Source organism: Mesoplodon mirus, assembly GCF_964341445.2.
Source record: "Mesoplodon mirus genome assembly, chromosome: 6".
Taxonomy (NCBI): Eukaryota; Metazoa; Chordata; class Mammalia; order Artiodactyla; family Ziphiidae; genus Mesoplodon; species Mesoplodon mirus.
Genome location: NC_138982.1, coordinates 66,639,988 through 66,657,810, shown reverse-complemented (window position 1 = coordinate 66,657,810; position 17,823 = coordinate 66,639,988).

The window sequence follows — 17,823 nt, the reverse complement described above, 5'->3', positions numbered from 1 at the left end:
TGTCTAAGTTTTCCCTAGGAGTATGCTATTGAAAAAAAGTTTTAGAAACAGTTCTAGGTGAAGGGCATATTCCTGTTTATTGTACTATTCTTGCAACTTTTCTGAAGGTTTGAAATGGGAGGCTCTGATAGTGATGAAAATTTCTTTCCATCCTTCTTCTTCACTAGATAACACTGGGTATGATCTAGATATAATTTATAATTAAAGGTGGGTAAACATTTAAAAAAATGGCTTTAATGGTTTTGTTGTAAGCATAAATAGCAAAACTCCCTATTGACCAATAGTTGCTGGTTGATTTGAGAGCCTAGAGAGAGAGAAAATAAGGGCAAAACTGGAATATTGGGTGCTTAAGATGGGCAATATGGTGCATGTTCCCTGCAATTGAACCAAAAGAGCCATACCATGTAATGCTCACGTACTGGCATTCAGAGTAAAGGAGCAGAGTGTGAGTTCCCTGGATGTCTACAGATGCTCTACGCTATTTCTTCTGAAATAGTTTTGCTTTTTTTGAACCAAGTGTTTAAACTTTCGATTATGCACTGAAATATTAATTCCTACAGATCAGTTCAACTTGCTGCAATTGCACCCGAACATTTTGCCTACATTTATACTACTATGTCAAAGATTCTATTTTTTATTAAGCTGGTTCCTGATTGACATGATTATCTCCCAAATCTGTACCTGTGAGTGTGTGTACTGTGGTTTTAAAGTCATTCTTCATTTACTTTCTTAAATTACAATTGTTTAAAATCAATTCTTCAACTGGTGACAACATTTGGTGAGGAAAAAGAAATACTTTGAAGTACAGATTAAAGCCATTAAAAATTAAACAGATAATGGGAGAAAATTCACAGCAGCCAGAAATCAGCAAGTGTGAAACAAACCTGACATTGTTTCTAAAACTCCTCATAATTAAGCTTGGGAATAATTAATATGTTAGCATCAGGCCAACTGTAACTACTGAATAAAGTGTCAGATAAAAAAGTAGAATATATTTAAAATTTAAATATGGGATTATCATCACAGAAACACAGGTGAGCCTAAGCCTTGGTATCTCTTATTTATAAAAAAGAAAATAAATCTCCTCTTTAGTGGCAAATATATGAGTTTATTACTCTTGCAGTAACATTTACAAACCATGAAAACTTAGAAGAAAAACATTCTCAAAGGAGAAATATCCTGCCAGAAAGACTATAATAAAAAGTCCAAATAGCAAAAGAAAGGTATTTTAAAAATTCTTATAGTCAGTTTCAGCTTCACCTTGAAAGGTGACACGCCTGTGATTGGAATCACTATGTGATGGAAATGGCTGAATCTATTTTGGATCAAAACCAGGCAGCCAAGCTAACAAAAATAGTCCCTTATGAAGCATTGCCTACTCTAATATGTTCAAAAGTCATGCTTTCAACACTGATTGAGAGACAGAGGTTCACTTGGTTGGATAAAAGCATGGATAATAATAGTTTGACTTTTAAAATTTGGCTGTGTTTGTTATATTTATAACAATGTCTATGAAGAGAGGTTATTTTGTAAAGTTCAATAAGGGAACTTTAAATGTTCAGTAAGGGAGATTTTTAATAAAACTGTCCAGACATATGCACAGATGGGCCCCATCTATAAAAGGAAGAGATGCTTTCGGAACCTTCAATACACTGAAGTCCACCTCTTCATTTACACCCTACCTCAGACAGTCTGCCTCCTGACGTTTTCCTTGTGAACAAGGGTTGGGGAAAAGGAGGTGGGAGGGACAAAATTATATTTTAGGGAAATAGTTATTTGAATGCTAAACTTTGTGGATAACTTTATAATGAAAGGGATAATGTAGAAGGCTTTCTGTATCATATTGTGGAAGGGACTTGTCAAAATTCAAGGTTCATGTTTTTCCTCCAGTAAAAAAAAGACGTTAAGACAAGTGTAAAGGTTGGATGGCTAAAGTGAGTGAATCTACTACTTATTTAATTTAGTGTGGCTGAATCCACTCAACCAACAGTTGTGAAGAAAGGCTGTTTTGCTGCAATAATAAAAGAGAATTGAGAGTTAGACGCAGACAGTTAACTATGAGTTAGTTGAGATCCCAGAGCTGTAGAGAGAATTAATAGAGTTAATGAACATAAAATTAAATGCCTAGCACAAAGTAGGTATTGCAAAAAGATAGGTAGTTCATTTTATGCATGTTAAAAATGAAGCATTAGTGAAGTAAAGGGCATAATTATTCAACTTCAGTAAAAATATCATTGCATGAGTGTTTTTTGGAGATAAAAGAACATCCGTGGACCTGAGTGACCTGACTTCTTAGAAGATATAGATATCAAAATTTTTACTACTGGTAGCTGAAAAATTGTGTGGCATACAACCGTTGGTGTGCTGGAGGTACTGTCTCTGGCTCACAAGAATCAATTGTAAGGTTTTCAGAAACTTTCGCAAGCTTGTTGACATCCCATTGGTAGCTTGAAATCATCCATGGTGGGAATACTTATCCCACAGAAATTGTCAAAAGCAAGATCTTAGGACATTTTTCTCTTTCCTTTTAGAAGGTGGTTGATAAACATTTACAAGTACACCACTGTATACAACCTCAAATTCTAGACTTTCCTCCTTTGTGATTGACTTGGCATTTAGCAGTTAAAAAAAGTATTATTTTTATTCTCAGCTTTTTAAATAGGAGTTTTTAAAATGTAATGATGTCAAGCAGGAGAAAAGAGATTGAATGCTAAATTAATATGTGTTGCCTCTTGTATTAATTTATCCCATTTTTCTAAAATTGATACATATGACTGTGTATACATTAATAAGAAAGATGGTAAAATAGGTAACCAACAAGGACCTACTGTAAAATAAATAAATAAATAAGAAAGATGGACTTATTTTTCCTGATGGTAAATAATTTAAAATCTTCTTTTCTTAAAATGAAACAAACATGAATTTATTATAGGGCAAAAACTATATTTATAAATTCTTAAACTAAAATGAGATAATTCAAAAAAATTTGCATTATGGGTGAGCTCATTCTAGTTTTGTCTTTGTAACTGTTGAGAAGGCTTGATTATTCTTTTTCACTATTAGATAGTTTTCCAACAAAATACTTAACAAAAACAGACATACATCAAATAAGGAAATCACCTAAAACCCAAATATGTAAGAATATAGTGTGAAAGTAAATTTTGTTTACATATACTCACAAACACACACACCAAATAGCCTTCTTTATGAGGACCTGCAATTTCCTATTGCAGCTGTAACAAATTGTCATAAACTGGGTCTCTTAAAAAAATGTTATTATCTTACAGTTTGAAGTTCAGAAGTGTAAAATTAGTTACCTTGAGCAAAAACCAAGGTGTTGGCAAGTGTTGCATTCCTTCTGTAGGCTCTAGAGGAGAATCCATTTTCTTGCCTTTTCTAGCTTCTAGAATTCACTGCATTCCTTGGTTAGTGGCTCCTCCCTCTGTCTTCAAATGCAGCAATGTAGTAATATTTTCAAATCTCTTCCCCCACTGCTCCCGCCTCTGATCTCTGCTTCCATTGTCCCACTGCCTTCTCTGACTCTGTCTTCCTCCCTCTTTTCCCTTATAAAGACACTTGTGATTGCATTGTAGTCACCCAGATAATCCAGGATAATCCTGCCATCTCAAGATCCTTAATTTGGTCCCATCATCAAAGTCCCTTTTGCCATATAAGGTAACATATTCACAGGTTCTGGAGAATCTTTGGATGGCCATTATCCTCTCTAACACAGTCTACCCTCTGCCCCCCAAAGATTCATGTTTGTCCCAGTTGCTAAGTATATTTATGCCATTCCAATTTCCCAAAAGTCTAAATCCATTATAGCATCAACTTAAGACCAAAATCTTATCTAAACCTCATTAATGCAATGTCTAATTTTGTAAGTAAGGAGTTTCTTTTTATGAGGGCGATGTAAGTCAGAGTATATTAAGTAGGGGAGTGATATGATCTTATTTGCATTTTGAAAAAATGTCCCTGGTTGTAGTATAGGGAATAGATTTCATGTATGTGTGTGTATATGCATGCACATGCTTGTGTGAAGGGTACGAGAGAGGGGGTGCTCAAAAGTGGACATTGGAAAGTCAGTTAGGAGGCCCTTATAGGAGTCCTAGTAAGACTAGAAGGTGGCTTGGATCAGGATGGCATCAATGAGAAGGGAGAGAACAAGAAGATCTGGGTTATTTTTTGGAATTAGAACTGCAAGAACCCATGGGAAGACCACAAACTGTGGGAGGGCTGGGATGAGACCGAAATCCAGGAATCTTCCTAGGCTTTTCGCATTAGGATTTGGGTGGAGACACTTACTGAAATGAAAAAGACTAGGGAAATATTGGATATGGGGTCTGTCGGGGGGGGGTATGCAAATATTTTTCTTTTGAGCATATGTTACATTTGTGAAATATATTAAGCATTTAGAGGGAAATATCAAGCAATCTGTGGAATATGAGTCTGTAACTCAGTGGCAAGGCCAGGACTAGAGATCTGTATTTAAAAAAAAGTTTTTGACGTTTACTTGATTTACAATGTTGTGTTTAATATCTGCTGTACAGCAAAGTGACTCAGTTATACATAAGTATATTCTTTTTCATATTCTTTTCCATTAGGGTTTATCACAGGATATTGAATATAGTTGCCTGTGCTATACAGGAAGACCTTGTTGTTTATCCATCCTATATATGTAACAGTTTGCATCTGCTAATGCCAAACTCCTAGTCCTTCCCTCCCCCAACCCCTCCTCCCCCTTGGCAACCACAAGTCTGTTCTCTATGTCTGTGAGTCTGTTTCTGTTTCATAGATATGTTCACCTGTGTTGCATTTTAGATTCTGCATATAAGTTATATCACATGGTATTTGTCTTTGTCTGACTTACTTCACTTAGTATGATAATCTGTAGGTCCATCCATGTTGCTGAAATGGCATTATTTCATTTTTTTTTTTATGGCTGAGTAATGTTCCATCATATAATATATATATATATATATATATATATATATATATATATATATATATATATATATATATATATATATATATATATATATCTCACATCTTCTTTATCCATTCGTCTGTTGATGGACATTTAGGTTGTTTTCACATCTTGGCTATTGCAAATAGTGCTGCTATGAACATAGGCATGCATGTATCTTTTTGAATTATAGTTTTGTCTGGATATATGCCTAGGAGTGAGATTGCTGGATCATGCTGCAACTCTATTTTTAGTTTTTTGAGGAAGCTCCATACTGCTTTCCATACTGCCTGCACCTGGAGATCTGTATTTAGGAATATTTGGCCTATAGAAAACCATGGAACTGGATAGAATCATTTCCAGAGAGGGGGTGGATAAAGCATGCTTAGGCATTCTGATCATTTTCTAACCAGAGAGGCAAAGTTAGAGTTTTGGGTTTGAGTTGAGACAGTGATGAGAGATCCCTTAGGTGGTGACAAGAATTTCTCAGGAAACACATTTTATCCCAGTTTAAAGAGTTTTAATGAAAAAATTATGCTTTGTTTATAATTGGGCAATTTCCCTCTATGTACAGAAATTCGTGGCTGGCTGTCTTCATGGGTAATGATTCTCAAACTTTTAAAGCCATGGACCTTTTGGGAAGGTCAAAGGGACCTTTAGTCCCCTAACCTTACAACTGTTACTTTCCAGTGGATGATAACTTCATGAAAACAAATGACTAGAAAGAAACAAAATAGAGAAATTTCAGGAAACCTGTTGATAGCAACTTATGTAAAGTATTTATTAACTTTAGCACTATTTTATGGAACAATATAATTAAAACAACCTACTATCTTTTAGTAAATTGAATGCTAAAAATCCTCTAGCAAATGGTTAATTCACTTTATAAGGTTCTAATAATTAAGAGGTTATTAGTAAGTAGTCCAAACACCTTTTATGCAAAGTTATGAAAGTGCTTGTTATTCATTTGTAAGCACCTAAAAATGGATTTAAGATTTTAACTAGAGAATCATTGGTCAAAGGAAAGGCACTGGACTGCCAGGCTGTTCATCATCTCTCATTTATGACGTTCCTTGCATTGTAGGGTCCATGGCAGTACCTTCTTTTATAATGTCCATCCTCTGGGCAAATGCTACTTGTAATGAAAATTCCTTCTTTTGATTTCATAATCTCTTAATGATAGTTGAAGTTGGTAGGTTCTATGTTGTAAGCACGCAGTTGTAAATTTGCTCTGTTTGAATGGTAAGACTTTTGTTGGTTTTGGTGGAGTACTTGAGGGATTTGTAGATTACAGATGCATGGCCCATGAATCCCTGGTCTCTTTAAAGCTCTACTTTTGTTTCAACAACCTGGTGTTGAAACACCATTCCTCATTCCTCCTGTTGATGTGGGATGCGCTGGAGGAGTCACTGTTCCTCTCTGGAGGCTGCTAGTAGGATGTTTAGACTTCCCCTCTGGCATCCTTGTGTGCCAAGCTCTGCCCAGGCCTTTCTGGGATTGAGACTTTACATTTTGCTCCCCTGTGGAAAGCATTTAAGGGGTTAAGTGCTTAAGGGTTTAGGGGAGATGACATTAAGACTTGCTTTTTAGAAATGTATCTGGTGAGTGTGTGTTCTTTATATAGTTTCAACTTCATAAAAAGAAAAATAAATTGTTCTTCGTTCCATTTTGTAACTAGGATATTGCCTTCAAATAGATGAAACCTCTCCCCGACCACAAAGCTGAGGTTCCAAAACAAAACCCTATACAGAAAAATTCAAGATTGGGTAATTTACATTGCCAGAAGGGAAAGGAGGATAGGGAGACCAAGGTCACAGGAGAACAAATGAAAGCTCTTATGTTTGCTATGTTTATTAACATACATCTAATGCAATAAAGGAACTCAGGATTACAGGCAATTTAAACATACTAAATTAGTAAGAACTGGAACTGTTCAATTTTCTCTACGTTATTTTTGTTCTTAGAAATTGATAGGAATTCCTTCTTCCATGATTTTAATGAGATCTTTATATGTGAATTTCTGTGTTGCAAAAAATATGTGTATTAAATGGCACTGTAACGTGTGTGATGTGGCTTGTAATTGTTCTGTTTCTGAATGACTCAGTTTTAATTTAAACTTTCTGGGTCCTTTCATGATCTCAGAGACCAGTTATTTAGATGTTGGAGATAGAAAAAAGAGGCTGGAAACTTTATTTAGCATAGCTGGTTGGGGATTTTCTAAGTCCTCTAAGGAAGACACATTCTTAATTCTGTTCATGATCATTTCAGGCTAAACTATGCAACCTGTCATCTCTTTTTTGCACAGGGCTTGGATCACTCACTCCAAATAGAGTGTGGGTACTTTGATGCTTCCAAACCTTCACTGGCAAAGCCCTCCAGCTCTTTCTTCTCTTTTTCTTGACTTTTTTCCTTTCATTTTCCAACTCCCAAATATTTCCAAAGTAAGAGTGCAAGTTTGAGTCTTGGAAAAAAATTCACACTCTTGAGGAAGATATATGGAAATAATTCCACCTAAATTAACAATTCTTAGTTGAAAGGTGAAATAAATCTTCAGAGTTGAAAAGACACGGATCCGAGGCATGGCTGTGACACTCACTATGTGGCCTTGGGAAGTTATTTAATTTCTGTCTGCCAGTTTTTTAAAATAATAATATGTTTTTCAGATAGGAAGTACTAAATTAGTTTTATGCAAAGAATATTTAATATGCTGCCTGGCATATTAATGCTCAATAAGTTATTAATATTGGTTACAATAAATATTACATGTATATATGTGTATGTGTATATAGCATTATGTGTTATATAACATTAAGTGAACATTTAGAGGGATACAGATTCTTCTGCAATGTCATTTTTTTATCTTGAAGACACCTCTGTTTGAATGACACTCTAAGCACTATCACCTTACTTCAAATCAGTTATGAATACATCAGTTATTAATTTAGTTACTGAAATGGCAAGCCAAGGGGGGAGGAAAATGAGCCTCTCTTCATGTTATGGTGGCAACACAGGAGGAGCTGGTTAAAACAAATGTGTAAGGACTGGTGCAAAAAATGAGTTTAGAAGTGGTCAGTGTTGGGGTTTAAGGATGTGAAATAATCATACTCCTCCACTCAGCTCTCAAACTATAGGAGAAGATCAGCTCTACTAGTAAAGCAGAATTGCAGAACACTGCATGGGCTCAAGGCCAAACTGAGCTTCCCATTCCTGTCCTTTGATACATACCACCAGCAGGTCTTCCCTGGCAATGGGGGTGTCCTACATTTCTGCATCTCTGTTTGCCATAGGATTGGTGGAAACTAAGAGGACAGTAATGTTTGAAAAAGAGAGAGAGAGAGAGAGCGGATGAATTGCATAAGCAACAAGCAGGGAACACCTAGTTTATGGATGGAGGTGGAGCAGGGGAAGATGTAGTGATGGTTTTGTTGCTTCCCTCATGGACAATATTAATTGGGAAGAACTTCTGTAGTTGTTTTTTCTCATTTCTGGCTGATGCCAAGATTGTCTTTGGACAATGCTTGACAGAATTAATTTATGAGAATGCTCCACAGTTATTGGTTCTCTAAGATCTGGAGATGAAGAAAACATGCTTCAGTACATTTGTTGGGGTGAAATTTGAGATGGTCAGAGTATGAGGTACAGTGTGGGAATGCAGTTTACCGAAGTGTGTTGAATATGTTAGAGGAACACAGAAGAGTGGGATACATACCTAGAAAGGAGGAGTAGAAGGACTCCTATGACAAACTAGTTATGTTACTTTTGCTGCTTTTTGGGAGCACAGGGCTCAGGAAAAGTGCAACATTGTGACTGTGGAAGAGTCATTACAAAAGGTTTAAGACAGGAGGCATTCACAGAGGGGTGCAATCCTTGAAGGACAATTGTATTTACCTTACAGTGTCACATGTTTTGATCATCTCCTTTCCCTTTCTAATCAAAACAAACAAAACTGATTGCACTTCCCTGGTCTTAAATCCTTCGGTCATTCTCTCATGCTGCTCAGTCACACACCTATCTCTTGGCTCCATTTGAATCCATTCTGTTTTCTGTCAGCATCTTTTCAGGAGACAAAATAATTTTCCACTTTTTTATGCAGGGAAATTTAGCTCGCTTTTTCCAGTGCAAACAGCCAACTCAGCTGTGGGCCTCCCTCTGCTGAGCAAAGATTTGGACAAAGCTCCAAAATGACTATTTGCCAGATCCTCAATAAACTTAACACAGCCTGACACCCTCCACAAATGTGTTGGGGAGAATAGGAAGGTTTCATTCCTCCACTTACAATTCAATAATCCCAGAAAGAATTTCAAAAGGATTTTCAAAAGGAGTTTTGGTATCAAATAATACTAATGCAAAACTAGAATTTGATTTTCTTTCTTTCAAAATGACAAAATTTTCTTGAATTATTGGTCTGCTCTTAGTAATAGGTTGTAAAAGGTTCTTAACTTCTGCAGAGTTTATCTAGTTAACAAAGATTCTATATCTTACCAGAATAATCTTCTGTGGTTTATGTTGACTTTTTTACTTCCTTGATTATTTAAGAAAACAAAGACTTCTCACATCAAAATTCTCTACAATCATATGTTTATGTTTATTTTAAAATATTTTGTTACTACTTTGAAATGAGTTGCTAAGTATTGTCTTGCAGGTACCCATGATCCAGTTCCTGTCTGAAGTGTTCAAATCTCCTGACAGCTTTTGATTTTTTTCCTTTCCAAAATTGAGTCATATCTCTTGCACCTGAAACTGTCTTTCATATTTCTAAGAGGGGCCTTTGGAAAATCACAAAGGATTTATTCTTTCACCTTGTAAAAAGAATGGTGTTAGAAATTGTTAATTTGGGGGGATATGTTGCTATTGATGAGCTGCATGGGAAGTGTTGTCAAATCCGAAGAGATGTTTAACCATCCCTGGGTTATATTTGTATGGTTAAGTGTTATAAAAATAAAATATTTCAGAAATTATATGCTGTATGGGAAGGTCTAGAGATTTGTTAATGCTGTGTCCATGAGATATTTTTATTTATCAGGGTGCTGGTGCTGCTTTGCCTGATATTAGACAACACTATAGGGTTATCATATTTTCATAACATAATTTCAGTTATTTAAAAAATATTTCACGTCATAATGTCAGTTATATTTTAAAATACCAGCTTGGTCTAGATTTACTTTTTTTTTTTTTTGCGGTACGCAGGCCTCTCACTGTTGTGGCCTCTCCCGTTGTGGAGCACAGGCTCCGGACGCACAGGCTCAGCGGCCATGGCTCACGGGCCCAGCTGCTCCGCAGCATGTGGGATCTTCCCGGGCCGGGGCACGAACCCGTGTCCCCTGCCTCGGCAGGCGGACTCTCAACCACTGCGCCACCAGGGAAGCCCTAGATTTACTTTTTAACTTGAATTTAGCATCTCATATGCCAGTGGCTTTCAATGGGGGGATTTACATCACTTACTTAAGGGGTTTTATTAGTGTATGGACCTTAGGAACTACTCCGGACTTAGACAGTCTCTTTATTTGATATTATTGATATTTTCTTAATATATTCTAACTACATGCTTGATATATTCATAGTAAATTATGTCTCAGGATTAATATATGTTATATCTGAAGATATTTTCCTTTGTAAAGATTATGTTTATCTATTTTTAAAAATTAGGTACAATACCTACTCTTCTTTGAAAATGGGATAATGATTATGTTCACAGATATGTTGTCTAAAACTTTTTAGATGGACTTTTATCTAGTTTTACATGCCATAGAAACAACCAAATTTCTTTTCAATTGCATTAGTCTTATAATGAACTCTCATCAGATCTTTCTCTTTTGAAAACCATCAGTAATATATTAACCAAAGCTATTTTAAATCTTTTGTCATCTAGAAATAGTTTTTTGTTTGTTTTTCTTTAATACTTTCCTAAAAACACTTGCAATCAGCTATAGGCCAGAGCACTTTGTTTTCAATAAAGGATTGTTTTAGAGGCCCAAGGAAAAGGACTACACACAGTACATTTGGGCATAAGCTTCGTCTTCTTCTTCTTTTTTTTTTTTTAAGGTCTTAATTCATTTTAATATGTTATACTGAGACTTATCGGGAACATGAATAAGAAAGTAATATTTTTGGTAAAGTTCTTGGACTAAATTCTTTTTATGTTTCATACATAAAGCTAATTGGAATTATTATTACTTATTATTATTATTTTTTTACGGTATGCGGGCCTCTCACTGTTGTGGCCTCTCCCGTTGTGGAGCACAGGCTCCAGATGTGCAGGCTCAGCAGCCATGGCTCATGGGCCCAGCCACTCCGCGGCATGTGGGATCTTCCTGGACTGGGGCACGAACTCGTGTCCCCTGCATCGGCAGGCAGACTCTCAACCACTGCGCCACCAGGGAAGCCTGGAATTATTTTTTAAAGTAATTAATTAATGAATTTTTGGCTGCATTGGGTCTTCATTGCAATGCAGTCTTTCTTTAGTTATGGCAAGCCGGGCTACTCTTTGTTGTGGTGCACAGACTTCTTATTGTGGTGGCTTCTCTTGTTGTGGAGCACGGGCTCTAGGCATGCGGGCTTCAGTAGTTGTAGTGCATGGGCTTAGTTGCTCCACGGCATGTGGGATCTTCCTGGACCAGGGCTTGAACCCGTGTCCTCTGCATTGGCAGGCAGATTCTTAAGCACTGCACCCCCAGGGAAGCCTGGTCAATATATTAAAAAAAAATTTATATTGGAGTATAGTAGGTGTACAGCAAGGTGACTCAGTTATACATACACATATATCCACTGTTTTAGATTTGTTTCCCATATAGGTCATTACAGAGTATTGAGTAGAGTTTCCTGTGCTATAGAGTAGGTCCTTATTAGTTATCTATTTTATATATAGTAGTGTGTATATGTCAATCCCAATCTTCCAATTTATCCCTCTCCCCCTTTCCCCCCTTGGTAACATAAGTTTGTTTTCTGATGGCATCATTTAAATAAATTTGAGACCAGTGGCTGAGTCAGGATTTTTAGAATTCTAGCTGAGAAGTTGATAGATTCATGAGACTGCTGACCCAAGATCAAGCAGAATGAGAATTAGTCATACAAGACTAAATGAACTGATCAAGGATGATTGTGGATTTTGTTTGGAATATTGTTGAGATTTTAATGTTCTATTTTCTGTATATATAAAGAATCCCATTACCTTTTCTTCAAGTTATGTATAATGCATTACTCTTTAGTAGACTATGCTCTTGTAAACTGAAACTTTTGTCAATTATATCTTTTTCCCCTTGAAGAATACTGCAAGTATTCTTATTTTCAGGACAGTATAATTATTTATACAGTCTCAATAAGAATCTGTTTTTCTTATTATGAGGACATAATTGAGGTCATTGGTTCTGTAACTAAGTTCTTACCTGGAATGTCATATTTGATAATGATGCTCATTTAATCAGATATGACCAGCTACTTTTAAAGAATGCAGTTTGACCCTATGGAGCCAATTCAAAGCCCTCCTGGAAAAAACTAACCTGGTACCTGCTTTTGAGGTTCCCAACCTCATAGATGTGTAAGGAAGTCATTTCCTGGTTGGCCTAGTGAGAAGTAAAGGGTAAATTCAGCAACTGGTTTGTTTATACACTGCATATTCTAAAGAAAGATTTAGTCCTTGCCCTGGCTCCTGAACAGTAAACTCTCAGCTTTGGAATATCCTGGCTGCTAAGAGTGTCTGTTTACCCTGGGGACCACAACCATATCACATATTCTGTGTTAACAGTGTGACTTCTGGTGGGGACCTTGGGCCATCATGTGGTATCAGCTTCAACTCTGGAGGAGCTGGAGGCTAAGGTCAGTTATACAGACAGTCAACCCTGACTATGTGACTGAGCCCTGATAAAGACCCCAGACACCAGGCTTGGATAAGGTTCCTTGGTTGGCAACACTCCTATGTGTTGACACCTACCATTTCTGGGAGGATTAAGTTGTTGTCCATAGGACTCCACTGGGAGAGGACAACAGGAAGCTTCTACCTAGTATTTCCTGGACTCTGCCCTATGTACTTCTTCCCTTTGCTGTTTTTAGTCTACATCTTTTTTTTTTTGTAATAAACCACAACTGTGAATATAATGGGTTTTCTGAGTTCTGTGAATCCTTTTAGTGAATCACTGAGCCAGAGAGTGTTCTTGGGGATCCCAAACACCACCCAAGAAACTTAGAATCTTTCAGGAACCTCAGGAGGAGAATTCTCACAATTTTTTTTTTCTTGCAAATTTTTGATTACTACTGGTGAGATCTGATGTAGAGTTCTTATCTTGGCTTAGGTGTTATAAAGAGAAATTTTGTGTTTCAATGGAAAACTATGCATTCTCTATAGCACACACTTTTGTTCATTGTCTTTGAGCTATTTTGCACCTCTTTTATTTTTATTTTGTTAATTTATTTTTTATTAAAGTATAGTTGATTTATAATGTTTCAGGTATACAGCAAAGTGATTCAGTTATATATATATATTCTTTCTCAGATTCTTTTCCATTATAGGTTATTACAAGATATTGAATATAGTTCTTTGTGCTATACAGTAGGACTTTGTTGTTTATCTATTTTATATATAGTAGTGTGTTTCTATTAATCCCAAATTCCTAATTTATCCCTACACCCCTCCTTTCCCCTTTGGTAACCATGTCTATTTTCTATATCTTTGAGTCTATTTCTGTTTTGTAAATCAGTTCATTTGTATCATTTTTTTAGATTCCACATATAAATGACATCATATCATATTTGTCTTTCTTTGACTGACTTACTTCACTTAGTATGGTAATCTCTAGGTCTATCCATGTTGCTGCAAATGGTATTGTTTCATTCTTTTTTATGGCTGGGTAATATTCCATTATACATATATACCACATCTTCTTTAGCCATTCATCTGTCAATTGACATTTAGGTTGCTTCCATGTCTTAGCTATTGTAAATAGTGATACTATGAACACTGGGGTATTTTGCACCTCTTTTGAATTGTTGGTAAATGATGGCTATGCAAACTCTGTCTTTTCTATATAGATTTAATTGATTTTGTTTCCACCTATAGATAAACCAGTTTTGGTACCTAATCATAAACTGGGCTGAATCTTGCTACCTTGCCCAAATTGTCAATCATTATCAAATTTTCAAATCTTCCATTCCCTTCAGATCTGGCTACCATACATCAAAGTTTTCAAATTTTTCTCACTTCCTGGCTCAGCGTCATTGTGAACTAATATCCCTACTAGGACTCTAGGTTGCCTGGCAGCTGGCCCTTTTCCCCAGAATCTGAAGAAACTCTGGAGCCTGAAACTTGACATAATCCTCTACACCTCAGCAGGCCATGCATAGTCCCGAAGTTTCCCTGGACAAGCCACTGCCTGGGCCACTTTGGAAGTCTGGTGAAATGTTCTGGTCATGCATGCCCTTATATGAGAAGTAACTAAGACTGTGCATAACACCAAGAGCATCACCATCCTAGCTCAAGAGCGTCACAGAACTCAGTGAGTGGAATACGTAACTGAAAGATTTTCCTCTGCTGATCTGTTGAAATCCAATCAACTGGTTACTTTCAGTGCAGGGTTCAACTCCTGGCTCTTTTTAAAAAACAGTCTTTTACATCAATATATCTCTTTTTCATTTTAGGCATCCCTCTTTTAAGATGGCTTATCTCCAGAACCTTAAAACAATGGACTTTTACCATCTCCTCTCAACAAAGAGTTTTCCTCTTTTATAGGAAAATTGCCAACAAGAGTCCTCCAGAGACTATTCTTTAGACCCTGTTCCATCCCATTCAGGACGATTATGATCTCCTCTGAGTTGTTCAGCACAAATAGTATTCATCTTGATGAAAGGGGGGACTGACAAAGCTGAACTTTACCTGAGTCCTGTGTTCCTGGGAAGCAGCCATGATTAAGAACTCTCCATTCTTCTGTATTCCTGAAATACCTAATGCAAAGGACTACCTAGTCCTTGCATATTTCAAAATAAGATCCACTTGTATCTTTTCTCAGTTATAGAGGTCTTGAGTTTATCTTTTCTAGAGCTCAGGGATGACCCCAGCTGATATTGTTTTACATAATCCATGTAACAATGCCAGTTTATGTTTGGTCACTCTATACATTTTCCGAGAAATGTAGGTCTATAACATATAGACCACTCTCCTTCTAAGAGGAAGAATAGCTGACTTGCAACTTTATTCCCAGGAGGTAAAATTAATAACCACAACAAAAGGTGGTGACTCCTTTCAAGGCCAATCATAACAGGTAAAATCATAACAAGTCAATAAGAGAACTGAGATTTCCAAGCAATCAGCTTGATGCACTATATCACATAAATTTATATCTCATAAGCTATAGGTTATAAATGTAGTTTTAACAGCTGCAGCCTTTACAGAGTTCTTAAAAGCAAGGTGATTAACACTTTGCAATATTTGAACAAAGGCAAGTGTTGACTTTAGTCCTCTTATTGCCTTAAAAACAAGGTGAGGAATTGGTTTTCATAATATGGAACCACAAGCAATATTAATATTTAACATTTCTCTGGACATGCAGAGTTATCTTGTCTCTAAAGTATGGTATCCTCCTGACTTTTTATATACGTGTGGCTATCTAAATGCAGATTTTTAAAATTTCAGTTAGACCTTGCCCCATTCAATTACACAGCCAGGCAACAGATACTGTACTTATCTCCAGGATAAATTCCCATTAGAGAGCATGAGATTGAATTTACAGTACAGCTTGAGCATTCCTAGCACAGATTATACTTGCGAATTTACAGCACATACTGTTTCACCTGAGATGACTGAATTGCAGATGCATTACAATAAAGCTGCTTCCTTTTGTGTCCCCAGTGCCTTTGTGGACCTGGAACATTCACAGCAACCTGTACTTTGGTATTAACCTTGATTTAAAACAGTTCCTGATGTCTAGATTCTAAAGAGTTCAGGAAGAGTTATGTGCACAAATTTGGTTAACAGTGATGAGAGCTTTGGTATGTAAATCCTCCAACAAAATTTTGAAATTATTGCCCCAGTGAATTCACCCACATGCCCACCACTTTCAAATGTAATAGAAAGTGATGACTACTATTGTTACACTTTTCACTAAGAGGGGATTGCATTGTAATGTGCTGCAAGGAGAGAGAAATACACTAGACATGCTTAAATAACTTTTAGTGCCCTAATGAGATGGAGAAGGGAGTGTATTTAATTGTGTAGTGAGCAGCTACATCAGTACTCTTCATATGTAGAGAGGAGAGGGAGTATGGTATGTTTGTGCTTGTGTGTGTCTGTACATGGGTGCATAAATGTCAGTCAAGCTGTACCTGGGATAATAGGAGATAACTTTTTAAACGTATCTATGACCCTCACAAAAAATAGGGTCAGAAGAATTAAAGATTCTATTTATACATTTCTATTACACATTTAAAAGGAGAAATGCTTTGTTTGATTAAAAAACAAATCTTCATTTACTTAGTCATGTATATAGAATTTAAATAATGCAGATTTACCCTTTTTGTTCCCAGTCTACAAGTAACATTGTACAAGTTCAGCAGTTACACAATAATATAATATTATTCTATGCAAATTTTCAATAACTCATCTATATTGCAGATTAGGCAAAAATAAAAACACAGAGGAAAAAGATAACTATGAGGCGTTTTACTTGTGATAATTTGGCAAAGTCATGTAGATTGATATCGACAAAGCAAATCAATGATTATGGCACTTGTTATAGTTCTCTATCATTTCTACTTTCTTTTACCCCTTATTTCAAAATTTCCTTTCCCCCAAACACAATAAATTTTTGTGCTCTACCAGTTTCTGAGCTCACTACAAATATTCTAGAAATGCAAACATATTTGATATCTCCATCATTGAATTTATGGTGTATAAATTCATCTGGATTCCCCAAATTTGGTCATCAGACATTGTCCTCTGTGGTTATTCCAGATTTTTGCAAACTCTCAAGTCTCTCCTCAACCCCCAGCTTCCTCTCACTTAGGAGATTCTCATCTAATTCAGAGAGGAAATGGTGGTCAGTTGGGTGCCCTGTCTCAGCTTCATGCAGCTGCACTCTTATTTCCTTCCCTATAGAATCAACTAAATAGATGTTTTTCTATTCAAGGCTAATATTTTAATTTCTCTCTCTCTCTTGTATTTGTAATAAGACAATCATATCATCCTCAAATAATAACTCCTTTATTTTCCATTTCAAAGTTTATGGCTCACTGTTCTCCTGTCTGGTTTTGCAATGACTAATAATCTCCAGGATAATGTTAAGTAATAATGTTTCTGAATTTAATACAGCCTCTTTTAATATTTCACCATTAGGTAGGATGTTTTCCTTAAGTTAATATTCTTTTACTTTATTTATGCTTGTTTGATTTTTCCTTTTTCTGGCTTCTCTAATTGAATTCTACTTTGTACTTTTTTTTGGTCTTCTTCTTATTAAATTCATTTTCATCCACCTATTTTCTTCTGGATGTTATTTGAGCTACATCACGTAGGTTTTGATATGTAGTGCTTTCATTGTCATTTGTTTTTTAAAAAAAGTTTATAATTTGATTTAGAATGAAGTTTGTAACTTCCTAGAGGATGGATGTGTGTGTGTGTGTGTGTGTGTATGTGTGTGTTTATGCATAGGAAAGGGAGTCTTATATTCTGGTTAGAATATATGTCCTGCATAAGTTTTATGTTTCCGAGTTTAAAATTTTGCTTGTTGTATGTGTTTCGCAGATGTTTTAAAAGCGTATTATTGTTTAAGATCTATTAGTTAGCTGACTCCTTCCACTGAGTTCATAATAATGCCTAAATCTCTGTTCTTAAAATTCTTCCAGGACTTTGGGATCCTCTTCCAGATATGAAGTCCCTC